Source organism: Chondrus crispus, genomic scaffold, assembly GCF_000350225.1.
Source record: "Chondrus crispus Stackhouse genomic scaffold, scaffold_287, whole genome shotgun sequence".
Taxonomy (NCBI): Eukaryota; Rhodophyta; class Florideophyceae; order Gigartinales; family Gigartinaceae; genus Chondrus; species Chondrus crispus.
The window spans coordinates 1-16,661 of NW_005179171.1; positions in this window are offsets into that span (position 1 = coordinate 1).

Below are 16,661 nucleotides of genomic sequence, written 5' to 3' on the forward strand. Positions count from 1 at the left end.
AAGACACCGCCGCCACCAACGGTGTTGAAAAGCTCGTCCCTGTTTCTTTCCGATACCCTCCGTCCCCCTTCCCACTCGCCACAAGCACCTTCCTTCCCGGTCCCACCGCGTCCACACACCGCCCCCGGTTGCTAAACCGAGCCAGCCGGTCCTTCTCATCCACCGCCGCCACTGCCACGGCATCCCCGTTCCTCCCAGGCGTGTACCGGCACGCGTCCCGCCCCTCATTCCCAGCCGCTGCAAACGTCACAACCCCCGCCTTGGCCGCCCTGCTCACTGCATCGTCCATCCCCACATACCCCTCCTTGGCCTCGGCCGCCAGCGATAGCACCGCAAACGTCCCTCTTCCCGCTCCCCCGCTTTTTCGTCGCTCCACCGCCACGTTCAGCGCTGAAATCACATCAGAGAAACGCCCCTTCCCTCGCCCATTCAATGCCTTGATGCACGTCACGTTTGCCCCCGCTGCCGCTCCAGTGTCGCGCCCTACCACCAACGAAGCAACCGCTGTCCCATGCCCGTTGTTGTCCGACCCGTCGCCCGCATACCCGGATCCCGGCGCAGCTTCACTGCGCACGCTCCGCCCTTGGAACGCCTTGTGCTCAGTCTCACAACCAGTGTCAATGATGTACACGTCCACCCCTGCCCCGAGGCTTGACGAGCAATTGCGAGGGTCATAGTGGTAACGGTCCAGAGGGAGGCGGGGCTGGTCCATCCTGTCCAGGGCCCAACTTTCTTTTTCTCCTGCCGTAAATATTATTCCATCTTCCTCCACGTGTACTATTGTCTTGCTCCCTATGTCCGTTGCTGCAACAGCGGTGGAACTGTTGGACGCGGCTTTCATATAGTTTGGGCCGCAGCCCACGATCATCTTCAACCCTGCCATTGCTACCACAATCGTGTATCCTTTGCGACGAAGCGTTTCAACTTCTGCCTTGAAGACATCCGCCGTTATGTTCGCGCGCAATGTAAACAAGCTTCTTGGCGCCTCTCCACAGATGTCTGCCGCAACGCAACAGCGACTGCAAATCACGAGCACAACCAGGATGAGCTGTAAAGAGAAAATGTGCTTATCAACACCTCTCAATGATTTAACTGAAATTTTCCATTGCATCCTTAAGAACTAGTCTTTTCGCTGTGTTTATTGAAGCCTTTCGGGCAGAGCATGCGTGTACACTCGTTAAAGATAGAAACGCAACACTCAACAAAACCAAAAGCAGAAAGTCTGCAGCACAGCAGTCATGAGAGACGCCGTAATCGCGCAGTATTAGACATCAACGAAACTTGTTGATACTGTACACAAGCTTGGACAGCATACAGTATTGCTTTCCTAGATCTCGCGAGAGGAGTCAGTGTCATGAAATTGATTCCGTCCCCGTCTAAAAAACGCATAAACGGTACAGTTTTGTCGAGAAACCCTGTATCCGAGAGACAAATGTTACAGTACTGTATCACGTTGTAGACACGCGGCGCGCAATGAAGGCGGTTTCACCAACGGGAGTTAAATTGCTTGATAAATTCCAAAAGCTGAAGAACAAACGCAGATGTTTGACGACCCTCCACAGCCCAACTTACGAACAATTTTTCAAATCTCATTTACAAACAGCATGAAAGCTTTTCATGCCAGGGGTGAAAGCAAAGACATGACTGACAATGCCTGAAAGTAAAGATGACCGGCTCAGACCCCGCACCAGGCGTGTGCGAGATTGTACGAGTTGGAAATCAGTGGTGGCTTTCTAATTTCTTACGCTAGTTTGATAGAACAAATCTGCGCTCTGCCGTACTTCGATTGGTGCTCTATCGCAAGATTTGGGCACATTCTCCTGCGCAATTCGTGATATGGGGTGGACGAAGGCCATCATGATGCGCGCAGTACACATTCTTGATGCGTGGTCAGGGCCTGGCCAGTGAGGCAGACAAGGAAGTCATGTACTGTACCTCGAGAGGAAAAGCGCTTGATAAGCTGCACCGTGTGTTGTCTACATTGTCGAGGTTTTCTCAGCGTTGTTTGGCTAAATGCGTTTCAAGAGTTGAGAAAAAAATCCTCATTAATTAATGCCCAAAAAAGCAATGGATGACCGCCTGATGTTTCCCTGCTCTTACATGTGTGCGGACGTAAAGGGGGGTTGCTGGTGTTGTCGGACAGTGACAAAAAAATCGGACATGCAAAATATTTTGAAAAATATCTCCGACACGGGCCAAGGAGCACCGCCGCGCGTAACGGCGCCAGATAGTGCGCCGTATATCAGAACGACGTGGTTGAAATTAAAGAAAAAATATCTCAATCGATTGCTTACGGCTTTCTACGGAGAAGTGTGCAACAACCCAAAAATACAAAATAGGCGGACTTTTCTATTTTTTATTTATTTGCTTGGATGTCCGATCTTAGTGCTCGGTTGAGGTGCAAAAGTGTCCGCGCGCTTCAATCTCACTCCTCTTCTGTGTCCGTGGTTGTTTTCGCCAAGTCCCAGTGGACGACAGGCTGAGAGTGTCCCCGTCGCAAAACATAAAAAATGGTGATTGCTTGACAATTACAAGTACTTTTTCCTTTTAATATTGAGGTTTTTGTCCGACGTCTCCAGCACCCCCCCTTTACAGACTTTAGCGTTTTCTAGTGTCTATCCGACCGAGGCTTGTCCTCATATGGGGACGGCGATGTCCTCATATGAGGACAGCTCTTTTTTTTACAAAAATATATAAATTCAATTGAAATTCAAAAAGCTACCTCGAGCACTATTTCCTTAACGTGCTTGATTTCGGCAATATCATGTTGCAGAACACCGAGATAGCAGCTTTGAATAGGCATAAAGCTTAAGAATGTAATGCAGAATGAGTACCAAGTGGCCTTTTTAAACTGGCCTTTTTGGTTTCGAAGTAATTTTACATGCGGTTTTAAGTGGTTTAAAGAAGGTTCTTTTCCAGACATGTCTAAAAGCAACCAGGAAGAACAAGCAATTCTCACCAAGTTCTTTCTGGGCCCAAGTCGGAAGTCAAGTACGGTGGCACGGGTATGTTTTTCATTCTTGCCGAGGAAGCGAAAGTCAAGAATACATAGGTCGAATAATGTCCTCATATGAGGACAATGGTCCGATTGACACTAGTCTTCCTAACCAAATTAAAAATATAAAGGGGGGGAGGGGGGCACGGATATGTTTCACGCGGCGCCATTTAAAGCATTTTGGCGCACGGGCGTACTGGGCGGTTATATCCGTACTCCAACGATTGTTGTCCGCACGTGGGCATACAATCGAAGGGGGAATACTTCGACGGGTAGCGATGGTGTGCGCATGATGTGGTTTAGTGAACACTCGTGAAAGCATAGTTGGAAGTTGAGGGTTTACGCAACCAGCTTTTCAGAAAAGGAATTTACGATTTTCTGGATTTCCACACAAAGTCCATGGTTGACAGTCCCCGTCTCGAGGCCGGTTAAATATATGAGAAAATATGCGCAGAGGTGCTTCATCAGGCAAATTGGTATCTCTGAAAAGCATTTTGGTCCCAGATTACAATGCCGTCGCGCAGAACCCAAAAGCGCCAACACATGGACCGAAATCGATGGTAAATGATTGGCCGAAGAGCAGTTGCAAGTCAAAAAAAGGATAGATAATTTTATTCAAAAATCTGTGATAAAAAACACAGCAATGACAACTGAAGTAGAGTTATTCATGTTTTCGACAGGGCGTATCTCTTTCCGCACGGCTCCAGCCTTCCTTTTAATCTGATCATCCGATGGGAAGTCAGTTGGCCGCTGTCCTGATTCCTGTTCAAACTCTAACTTCAATGCGACGACAACAAACCTTGGCATCATTTGAACATTTGAACATAAAATCTTTTCACTGGTATCCGAAAACTGCGGCTCCATGTCTCTCCTTGACGAACCTCCGTCCGCATCATTGAGTCCTGATGTGCTTGTGCAGTGCGCGAAACGCAAATAAATACACCCGTCGTCGAGTGGAGTTTTGAGTTATACAGGTTGAGAACATAAAAGTGCCTACTCTCTGACACTTTAAAAGACACGAAACGACCGAGTCCGGACTCAGACTGGTTCAGTAAGAAACGCGGCGACCAGCTTCTTTGAAAACGTTTACGAAACGCAAATAAATGCGTGAAACGCTATAGAGTACAGTAGAAAAAAGGTGTTTATTGTAGTACTTTGTCGCCCGCCCGTGCCCATCCAACACTGCAAGCATACGCCGTCGTATGCTCCGATAGAGCTTCTGTAGTAATTCGCCATTGATTGTCGCCCAAACTTCCTCAATTGCAACCTTAAGCTGCTTTACAGTATCAGACTGTCGCTGACGAAGATATACCCGGCGAGCCATGATGCCCCATATGTTCTCAATAATGTTGAGATCAGGGTAATTCGCGGGCCAGTCGATAGTCCTACCACCTTTCTGAGTGAGCCATAAACGAGTAAATCCGGACCTATGAATAGATGCACCATCCTGCTGGTATACCCAGCTCTGCACTTCCCCGTACATCTCTGCAGCATATGCAAGTAGAGCCATATCCAAGGTTTCACAGTACTTGCGAGAGTCTTCATTGCCATTTAGAAAGATGAGAGGAGACACCGTACCGAGAGATAGCTCCCCAAACTATGACAGAAGCTCCTCCATTCTGTCTTTTCGAAAAAAGCGTTCGTCCTTGCGCAAATCATGCCAATAGCTGGCATTGCCGTCTGGGCCTTCAAAGTTAAACTTTTTCGTCGCAAAAAATTGCCTTGTTCCAGAAATACTCTCCCTTGCCTATGAAATGACGCACCCAATTGACTCTCTTTTCACGGTGTAAAGAAGTCATCAGGGGTGCAGTCTTCATCTTTTTATACTTCAGATGAGGCGTTCCGCTCAAAATCTGCTGGATTCGTCAGATTCCAACCGGCAAATTGAGGTCCTTCTTGAGGTCTCGAGCTGAATAATCTCCGGCAGAGGCCTTACGGATCATAGCCTTCTTGTAGTGCAGTGAACCTGCACTGTACGCCAGGTCACCGCCGTCGTGGGGCCCCGCTCCCCGCCTTTGACACGTGTACTGTGCGCGCACACTTGGGAAAGTACCTAACGTGTACCAAACGTGTACCACACGTGGACACACGTGTATAACAGTCGTATGACACGTATATGATACGTGTACGACACGTGTACGACACGTATACATACGTGGTGCCCACAAGTTTCTACGCTAATTAGCGTGTAATGCCAAGTGGCAATTCTAATGACGACAATTAATTACTAACTACCCATTTAGTAAGAGACGCCGACGACGGCGCTCGGCCTATATAGGTCGGGTATCGGAAGGCGCTACAGTAAAAAGGCATCAGGTGATCGGACCCCATCTCTGGTAGGATCCTCTACGGTTCCTATCTCGTTGGCTAAGTCTGGTACCTGCACCTTTCGTCGTCATCCTTTTCTTGTCTTTCCTTTACTTTCTGCCTATTTTCTACATTTCTACACTATCTTTCTTCTTCGATCTTCTTTCTTCTTCCTGTTGTTTACTCCTTGTAGCACACTCCCGCTGGAGTGCACCCCTACGCGCACACCGCGATCTACCCGCGGTACCGCGTCGACTCCCCTGGGTTACCCGGACAGAGGGACTTGAACACCTTAGTGGTGCCTGTGCCTTGCGTCGCGCTTTCTACAGCGAGATTTACGCCCTCGTTGGCGGTGTGGAGGTGGACTGCACTACACTTCTCTTGACGGACCGAAAGTTTTTGACCGGTTACATGAGCTTGGGCACGTGAGACGCGACCTGGGTTCTTTAAAACCCGTTGTATAGCGCCTACGGATCTTCCCAGTTCTTTATGTATGTCCCGTTGTGACATGAGTTGATGGTGCAAGGCAAGGATTTGTCCTTTTTCCATTTCGGTGAGTGGGGGGCCCCTCGGCATATTGAATGCTGCCTTTTGCTCGATGATGATGTCTAAAGATTGTATCGGATCAGCGCTACAGGACCGTGCCTCTTACTGGTTTGAAATCAAGACTACATGCCAGTTGCCCGCGCTTTTTGCTACTGTACTCTATAGCGTTTCGCGTATTTATTTGCGTGTCGCAAACGTTTTTAAAGATGCTTGTCGCCGCGTTTATTACTGAACTAATTTGAGTCCGGAATCGGTCGTTTCATGTCTTTTACAGTGTCAGAGAGTAGGCGCTTTTATGTTCTCGACCTGTATAACTCAAAACTCCACTCGACTATGGGTGTATTATTTGCGTTTCGCGCACTGTACGAGCTGCCTTCACCAGCTTCTGAATAAATGCCTTGATTTACGACGTTGAGAGAACATCGAGGCGTCCTGGTATAGTTGCACAAGCCATGCACGGGAGCTGCGTGGCCCTTCTTGCTGCCTGAATCTTCATTATTTTTTTCAGTGGATGGCCGCTCTTGCGTTTTTACTTGGGTCATGGGCAGTGACCAGGATAGCCTGCACACGAATGGAATTCGGCTTGTCCGAAGCCACATGATGTCATTGTGGCGATCAGAAGGCGCAACACTCCTTGCAAAGCGTATCTGAGGTGACAAGGTGGAACAGCTGGGTCGAAAGGCATTGAAATTATTGAGTATTGCAGTGAACGGAAAAGGACAAACTCTAAGTACCAAAGGTTTGTTAGGGATGACACTCTTGTTCTATACTGGATGCTAGCATCGACGTACTTATGATTGTGTAGTGCAATGCGCCTGTCAGGCAGAGACCAAGGTCCGACGGTCCATCACAAACAACAACAACAAAAACAACAACTGCCATCGGCACAGCGCTACGGAGTGTTCGAAGCTCCCTGTCCTCTTTAAGCGGGTTTGCGGCCCGCAGTAGCTCGGATCCCTGATAGGGGGGGGCAAAGAGAAGGGCCCAGCCCGGGATCGGTAAATGGTGGTAGAGACTTGTAAAGGCAACTGCTCGACGAGTTCGGAGGGGTGTCTAGGTAAACTTGGTCCGATGGGTCGTAAATCCAATGCTCGAAGAGCGCCTTGTACACCTTATACCCTTGATAAGGTCTTCGACGGGGACGTCGCAACGTAGCCCGTCGGGAAAGAATAAAACGTAGCAGCGCTACACCGTCGTACTGCCCGATGGCAAAGTACCAACACCGGATCGGTCGCAACCAGATTCCGATGGAACCAACGTTGAGAAAAGCACCACTGGTGCACCAACACAGAAGCCCGATGGCTAATGACGTCACGTTGCGGATCGCAATCCTACAAGGTGGGACCAACTCAAGAATAAGGGAAATTAGGATAGGGAAGTAAAGGAAAATTGATAAGGAAAAAGGGGACCCCCGAGCGCAAAGGATACCGTAGGCTAGAGTAGAAGGGAATGTCTTGTAAAAGACGGACTTCGACCAAGGCGATATCAAACTCTGGCAACTCGGGTTACCTTTACTGACTTGGTGGTCAGAGGGCTAAGGTATATATCGCCCCGCCGGAGCCACTACAGTAGCTCGCGGCGCTAGATCCTAGATCTAATCTAGTGTCAGCAAAATTAATGCCAACTAATTAACTAAATAAAATTAAATAATTAAAAATTAAAACTGTGCAATTATTCACACGTGTGTCCCCCAACCCGGACTACTTTTCATATCCAAATATTTTCCTTTCTTTTCACCCCCCTTTTCAAGTGCGTATTGCACTACATATCCCCCTTCCGAGCGCTCTTGTACGCCGCTCCGCCATCGTATAATCTCCTCGCCGTTTCTCTCATAACCCTACACCACCGTATCCAGCAATCGGTGAAAGTGCAAGATCAAGACGGGCCTCATGTTTCCTTCATCCCCGAGCCATTCGAGTGGTGGTACCAAACGCAAGCGCTACGGGGTGGGCTTTTCTTCCACTTCCCACGACCCTCTAAGTCTTCCTTCCATCCCTCGATTACCCCCTGATCCCCAACATGCCGGCCCTGTTGGCCACATCAATTCCGATCCTAACGCTCCGTCCTCGCGTCGATACCCTGCTGCGTCGGAGCTCCACGATAAGGCCATGCGCCTTAATCCTGAGCTTTTTGCTTCCGCTAAATGGTTCTCAGTGATCGGTGTACGCGCCTTCGATGACATTGCTTACTCGTTCGCCGATGGCGCCGGTATGCTTCCAGGACAAATCCCCCTTCAAGCTATTCGGTCTTACGATTGGTTGGCTCGCATCACCATTCCTCCCTCCATCCTGTGTCACACTCCGCCTCGTGGTCGTGCGGTGTTATCGACCCGCTTCATGACCGCTGTGTGTGACATGAGCTGCCATTGACGCAGGATCTCATCCCTGAGGAATTCGGTTGTGACACGTGGCTGTCCGTACGGCGGTCTCTCCTTTCCCGCAGTCCTTCCTTCAGCCGTCTCTCTCAGTCTCTCCTCTTCTCTTGCCCATTCCTCGGAGCCTTCTGATGAGTACAGTAGCGGTGGTCATTGCCATCGCGTTGCCTCCTCAATACGGGCGTGGGACCTCCCACATTCGTCATTCTATGTAGTCCTTTGTCATTCCAATGTTCTCTCCGGTTACCTCCCCTCATTCGCGAAACATGGGGGAGGGTGCGCAGTGATCCGGACCTCTTGTTCTCTCTCTCTCTGCAATTTCAGGGGATAAACTGCGGGTTACATGGTATGGCACGAATTACACGTGATTGCACCGCTCAGATTCAGTCCATGTGAAATGGCGGTCGTCTCCTCGTCAGTAGTTGCTTCGTATGGGACTTGTCGGCGGTATCGAGGGTACCTGTGGTCTTAGCAGGCGATCGTCGGTCGCCATTTTGAGGACCAATCGCGCCGCCTCGAAAACAACACTTTCAATCACCCCCCGTCGGCACTCAGAACCAGCAGTACACCTGCACACGTGGCTACGTGTGTCCCAGCTTCGTCACGACAAATTCCGTCTCCTAATCGAGCATGCCAGGGACAGTTGTTCACGGCATTAAATCAATGAGGCTCGCCGTTTCTCAGCCATTTCCCCTAAGCCGTCCATACCGGATACCTCCCCGGTTCACGCAGCCAACATCCGAAACTGCCTCTAAGTCTGCTCTTTGACCTTTTCCAGGGATGCGGCCCATTCTCTTGCACGTCGCCGACATGTACCCCTTTCCTCGTCTAACTGTCAATTTTCTTTCGCCCGAAGGAACCACACCGTTATGCTCTTACGACTTAAAATAAGTCTCCTTGGGACGCATGCCTTCAATTCCCTTGCCAATATCCTATTGCTTACGCAATGACACGGGGCGTCCTCCGTGTCAAAAACCTATCACCTTTCCTCCGGGCCGTGGGTGATTGGTCACATCTTGTTTCCTCGCTCGTAAACCCACCGATGATCCCCGCCTCGAGAGGCATTCTCTCCCACGGATGCTCTGACTTGCTCAAGAGAGCTCGATCGCGAGCACGACCGATGGTTCTTCGCGGAAAGGACTTGTAAGTCGCTCCTCGCATTCTGCTTGGGTCCCGCTCGTCGAGATCGATGTCTTTTCGGTCCTCCTCGTCCTTCTTGTTGACGTCGCGGTGCGAAATTATGTTCCGCCTTTGCCAGAAATAACATAAACAAGCAAAGGAACCGACAAAATAAAAAAATACAGAGGGGTAGAAACGGTACCAGGAAAATAAGTAACAGGCCGCGGAGAGACAGAAAACTCCCTACATCAGGTCGCTCGACATCTTGACCTTTGGAACACATCCGACACGCTTGGGAAGAGCTCGACGACGTCGTCGTCTGACGCTGTAAGCAGCGTCCTGCGTGCTGGTCGGCGACTCTGCATCCTGCCGCCTTCTGATACTTCTCCTACTAGTCTCGCGGTACTGTATGCGCAGTCGGCGTATGGAATCTCGTAGCTTGACGTCCTTGGGCATTCAAAAAACAAAATGACAAAACAAAACAACAAGCACTCCTTCTCGGTGTGACACACCGCATGGTTACTTGATGACGACCGTTGAGTCGCCGTTCTGACTTGGTCTTGAGACGTCGATGGATTGAAGTCGCAAATCTTGTTCGCCGTCGTTCGCGACGAGAGGTTCGCTTTCTGTACGTCACAAAACAAGAACAAAAATAAATGCACGAACGAAAACAAAGAAGTGGGGAAGGTAGGGAGTTATAGTGTCAAGCCAGTAAGTAGGTCACTCGTAGTTCAAAGAAAATGGTGCGCGACAAAACTCCTTCCTTTGAGCGTTTTGGACTGGCTGATCGACCCCCGCTGTGCGGGGTCGTTTCCTTGACATTAACAGACAAAAATAAAAGAGACAAACAAAATGGAGAATAACAAAGCGAAGATCAAGTAGCTGATCGTCGGTGATCTGTAAATGCGTTGCGCGCGTGCAAAAAACACGGAGGGCCAGTGTCTGCCGCAACCGACGGCCTTCCCGATATCCCCTCAGTTAGGCTGGGCTTCCCCCACACGCGGTCTCACTGCACGCAATAGCATCTCTCTCCTCTGGCTTGTGAGCACTGTAGGCGGCTCACGCCGATCCCTTTTTCGACTTCCCGCACGGGACGATCGTGCTCCTCCTTCACTCGTTCGTGAGGTCGCATGGATATTTGGTAAGGACTCATGTGCGCAATTCGCAATTTCCCTAAGTACCCAGCGCCTCGTGTGTATCCCCCTCAGCATACAGTGTCTTCCCACATTCCAATTAAAAATCCCCGATGCTGTTCTGTGTTCCACTGTGGCTATGCAGCAATCGTCGTGAATCTCCTCTTCCGAGTACCGTACAGTACCTTCCCATTCTCTTTCGTACTTCGCCCTTTTTGTGAGGAGTGGATCGCCGGTCCGAACGTCACTTCTCGTGACCTTGGCGACTCCTGCTCACTCCTAGACAGCGTAGTACCTTATCTTCGGACCACAATAAAAATTATCAATTCCTGAAATCGCAGCACACGTCGCTCTACTTGTCTGTGGGGGACCGGAGGGCCCCTCACCTGACTCTTTCCATCTCATCGTTCCCTTTTCCGTCACCCTCGGGTCGGCTCACTCTCCCCAGTGCGGACTGTCGCACTGATGCTGGCATGTGGACTTCTTGACTACAACTATCCTGATTGAGCTTGCGCGACCTGCGCGGGCAAGGACAATCTTTTCCTTCAGAAATAAGCAACAGCCGCGCTGCGGGGCAACTGCTCTATGGGCTCCCACGTTGCGTCCTCGAGGGTATACCCATACCATCTCACTTTGAGAATTAATTTCTCCTCGTCGTAGCCGTCGTCCACGATCTTGTCGATCACATACTCCTGGCTCTCGGCTCCTTCTTCCTGCGTGTCCAACTGTCCTTCCCGCTTCGGAAGAGCCAGCGACTCTTCCTCATCCTGCTCTTTCGAACCTCCCATCTCTTGTAGATCGGGCGGGATGCCCGCAGATTCCTGAATTACCACAGGTCCGTCATCCGCCCTATCCTTCGCTTGCGCGGCGGGTTCTTCTCGATCCCCTTCTCGATTTAGGAACTGTAGCGCTTGTTGTAGCCGGATTATCGGCGTGTAGTCCATGGGACTAGGGGCTAATTCGACTCTATCTCGCGACACGCGCTCTTCTTGGTCGCCGATGGCAATGACGACCGTATTCTCAGTTGACTCCTTCACTTGATACGGACCCGTAGCCACTTGTGCCAACTTCTGTTTCGGCTCGGTGGCCGTGCCTTGCTCCTTTCGAAGGAATACGTATGATCCTGAAGGGATGTCATACTTCGGCTTGCGGAGCCTTGCGTCGAAATTTCGCTTGTAGCGCGCTTGTTCTTTCGGCAAGCTCTTATCAGCGCCTCTCATCAGGCTTTCCAACCACGACTGCCATTTCAGGTAGTACGCTCGATTCGAGCTAAATCCTTCCAAACTTGGCTGTGCTTGTAACGCAATGCTTCTCGGCGCCCGAGCTAACACCAACTCGAAGGGCGCAATGTTTGTAGTTGGATGAACTTGCGCGTTGTATGCGAACGTCACAGCGTCGCTAAATAGGTCCCAGTCCTTGGGATGCTCTCCAACGTATTTTCGCAACGCGGAAGTCAGCGTGCGATTAAACCTCTCAACTTGGCCGTTGGCTTGCGGGTGGTACGTAGTCGTGAACACATTGCGTATGCCGAGAATTCGGCAGACATTCTGAAAGAACCGGACCGTGAACTGTGTTCTATTGTCGGAGAGCAGCTTGACCGGCGGTCCGTACACGAATACCCAATGGTGAACGAAGGCTTGTGCGATGTGCGCAGCTGATATCTTCTTCAACGGTACGGTTCGTACCAGTTTCGAGTATCGATCGCTGATCACGAGAATATACCGATTTCCTCGTTTAGTTGTAATTAGCTCGCCGAGGATGTCGATGGTGACAAACTCCAGCGGAGCTTTGGGCGTGAACAGCTTCATTTCCTTCGCGTTTCTTCTTAACTTCACCCTTTCCCGCGCGCATGCGGGGCAATTCTTCGCGACTGCGTAGCAGTCTAGGGCCATCGTAGGGCAGTAAAAATAACTTCTCAATGTCTTGTAAAGTTTCCTGCCTCCCGGGTGGCCTGCCAATTTTGCGTAGTGGCTCAACTCTAGGACGCGGTCCCTTAACGATTGTGGTATCACCACTTGTACAAACTCCGCCGCGGTACGGCATAGAGTTCCTTTGAGTTCCTCGGTCTCCATGCTGAACGTTCTCACCTTTCCGGCGTCCGTTTCTTCCTTGATGCGGTTGCAGAAGGGGTCGACGGCTTGCTCGCGAATGAGCTCCTCCGGAGTGACAGCTTGGAATTGATCGAGGCGATCAGGGGCGGTCCCCCCCTCAAGAGCGAGGATGTCGTCTAACGCGTCAAAACTGTCCTCGTCCTCCACTGCACCCTCGGCCGGTTCGGCCATAAACCATGGAATTTCGTCGTCAATTTCGTCGACGGTTTCTCCTGCGGTCCGTAATCTTGACAGGGCATCAGCTTGACTATTCGCCTTGCCCTTCTTGTACTTGATTTCGAAATCAAATTCCGAGAGGCGAAGCCTCCATCGGATTAATCTCCCGCTGGGGTCGGTTACGTTCATCAACCACCTCAATGAGGCATGGTCGGTATGCACAATGAAGTGCTCGCCATATAGATATGGTCTTAAAGTCTGTACGGCCCAAATTACCGCTAGACATTCTTTTTCTGATACGGAGTAGTTTCTCTCGGCTGCGGATAACGTTCTTGAAAAGAACCCGATGGGTTTACGTTGCGCATTCGGATGTGTCTGAAATAATGCAGCGCCGATTTGATAGTCGCTTGCATCGGTATCTACCGAGTAGGGTAGGTCCTTCTTCGGCAGCGCCAACACCGGCGGTGCCAAGATGGCGTCCTTGAGCTTATGAAAAGCTCTTTCGCACGGTTCGTCGAATCCTTCCGACTAGACCGATTGTCCCTTCTTCAATAGTTGATTGAGAGGATGCGCGATTTTCGCGTAATGTGGGACAAACCTGCGGTAGACATTACAAAGTCCCAAGAAGCTTCTGAGCTCGGTCTGCGTTTGAGGGTACCTCACTGGTTCCAACGCCGCGATGCGAGCGGCATCAACCTCCAATGTACCTGGCCGAACGGCATGGCCCAGGTACTTGATCTTTTCGACGAAACATTCGCACTTGCGAAGCTTGAGCTTCACACCTGCCTTCTCCAATACAGGAAGTATTTCATCCACGTACACGATGTGCTCCTTCCACGACTTGCTAAAATTATTATGTCATCCAGATACACCAAACAGCATTTCCAACGGAACGGAAAGAGCAGGATATCCATTGCTCTCTGGAACGTCGCTGGAGCGTTGGTTAGCCCGAAGGGCATTCTTGAGAAGCGATACAGACCTGAGTGACATGAAAACGCGGTCTTGTCGCGGTCGCACTCAGGGATAGGCATCTGCCAATATCCCGGGATCGCGTCCAACGCGGAGAAAACCTTGGTGTCACCAAGCGAGTCCAGACACTCATCCATGCGCGGTAAAGGGTACGTGTCCTTTACCGTTACCGCGTTTAACCTGCGATAGTCTAGGCAAAAGCGCATCGATCCGTCCGGCTTCGGCACTAATAAAACGGGCGATGCCCATTCTGACTGCGCCGGTTCGATGACTCCTGCTTCTAACATCTTCTGTACTTCTGCATCCTCTACTTCGCGGGCTCTAGGCCCGGCCCGATACGGGGCTTGCGCAATTGGCCTTGTATCCGGGGCCATTTCAATCAGGTGGACCGTGGTGTTGATCTCACCAAGGGTCCCATCCTACATGCGGGAATATTTTTTCAACATCCGACGGAATCTTTCGCGCAGCCGGTCCGGCACGTGGCTCAGGTCGAGCTCCTCCACGTCCGGTGGGAGAGGCTCAATCCGCCGCTCCGGCTTCGTAGTTGCCGTCTCGGAGAGCCCTTCCTCCCGTTCTCCTTGCTGGTCCTCGCGATCTCGTTCCGACGGTTCGCACCTTCTCTCGCCGGTAGGCGGCGGGGTGGAATTAGTAAATTTTTCCTCGTCCCTTTCTTGAATTCCAAGTACCTCACCAATGGTAGTATTGCTCTTGAATACGGCCCTCGGGTGCGGTAGTAGTTCCGCCACCACTTGCCCTTTTTGAACCCTGACAGGGTAATTCCTAAAATTCGCTACAAGCAATCTAAAAGGTTTGTCAGGCTCAACCTGAACTACACCGTTGGTGCTTACCAGTCCGTGCTTGTCGTATAGGGGTGCATAGGGTTGAACGACGACCAAGCCAGTCCTCTTCGAGGTGCATTCGACTACGTGTTGCGTCCCTAACTCAATGGTCGTGGCTCTTGCCACTTTCACCCTGGGGGAAACTCGCTCCCCTTTTGCATCAGTTCCGCCCTCTCCGGGGACCATATGCTTCTTCAATATTCTTGCCGAGAACCGCCTTACGATCGGAACCTCCGAGAAATCCGCCAACTCAACTGTCCTCTTCCGTGGGTAGATAGCCTCTACGAACCTATCGCAATAGTCCGCTCCTAGAATCAGCGGTACCGCGAGCTTTTCGCACACAATAAAATCGGCCGCAGCCACAAATCTTCCAAGTCTCACGGGCATCTTGGTGGTTCCGAGAGTCTGGAGTGGCCTGTTGTTCGCGTCGCCAATGTCTTGGGTCGGTCCGTAGGACACTAGAGATTCCATTCCAGCCGGGAGTTCCGATTTTCGCACAAGGTCTGGTCCCGCGCCGGTGTCTAATACAGACAACACCCGGCTCATCAACCTAACTGTTGGTCTAATGTCCGCGTAAACTTTGTAGTTTTTTCGCGCAAGAACCAAAATCTTCTCGGGACACTCCCTTCGCTTAACCCTATACCAGGGTCTTCGAGCTTCTTCCAGCGGATGATCTCGGGCTCGGCTCAAAATTTTCTTGACTTGGGCTGGCCCTTTTGGGCTTATCCACCAATCCAAAACCTCCTCATCGGGGCCTGATTTTTCCCTTAGAGACGGGGTACGGGGCTGAGCCCCGGGCACAGTACGTCGACCCTGTGCCTCTCGCGACTCATGCGAGATTCCCCTCTCTAGTTTTCCTGCCGCTGCGGGATCCTTCTCACGTCCGACGACGCGGGCCCCGCGGCGGGCCCTCTGAAGGGTTGGTTCGGCCTCGGCGTTGAAGCACTCGGCGTGCTCGCCGTCTGCGAATCGAACCAATTCTTGACCTTCAGGTAACTCGTCAATGATATCCCTAACCTCTCCATCGGAGACAACGCCTCATAATTTTCCAAAACTCGGTGCATTTCCCGGAGGGAAAGAATTCACGTTGGCGCGGCGTGCCCCTTTTCGTAACAATGATAGCACACCAATCCGTGCGTCTTGACAGGATATGGTGGCCTAGGTCCTCCACGGGCCGGCGGCCTTCCTTGACGTTGCAGCCTTCCCATCCAGCCTGGCCTTCGAAACGTCGTACCGTTGTCTTCCATCGGAATGCGCGGCGCCGGCGTGTGGCCGCGCCCCCGAAACATCATCACGGGATCCGTGGGCTCTGAAAACGACTCCGTCGTGTATGTGGGCGTCGGTAAAGTTGACGACCGGCTTGCTCCGTAGTCCTCGTGTCCGTAGCCCTCCGGTGGCTCAATAAACTCGCCTTCGGCTACCAATGCTCCTTCATAATGATTTTCGCTGCTTCCGTGCGCACCGCGCTCATCTGACGCGGAGATTGACTTGGCTAAGTGGACGGCGGCGTGACTTTTACGACCGGGATAAGAAGCCCTCGGCTTCTTCCCCGTCCTGAACGTCGACGGCGTCTGAATCTTGACCTTCTTGGTCTTCTTGTCCTTAGCGCGGCTCGCCGAGCCATGCGCCTTCGCGTAATTAACTAGTCTCAAAAACGAAACGTCCCGATTGTCTTGTCGGTATTGAGATACCATCGGCTTGATACTCGAATCGATTCCTTCAATAAACATCGTCATTTGTTCTTCCATCGAATGTACGTTTCCATATCGATTGCTCGCGTCCGTCAGACGGATATAAAATTCCATCTTGTCCTCAGACGGTAGCTGCTGTACTTCTCGCAATGCGAGCACGGCTTGACGGATCGCCTCTTCGGTTGCAAAACTCCTCAACAACCACTGTACGGCCTTTGGCCCAACGGACACCTTTCCGTGATGAGACCCGGCCGTCTGAGACACCAAAGTGTACTGTCTCAAGGCGATGCCGCCTAGAAATTCGGGCAACAAGCGGATCGCTTGCCCCTCGTTCGTTTCTTGAGTATCAAACTCTTGAACTAATTTTGCCAAAAAATCAAACACAAGGACCCCGTCCTCACCTGTGAACGTGTTGTCCTTC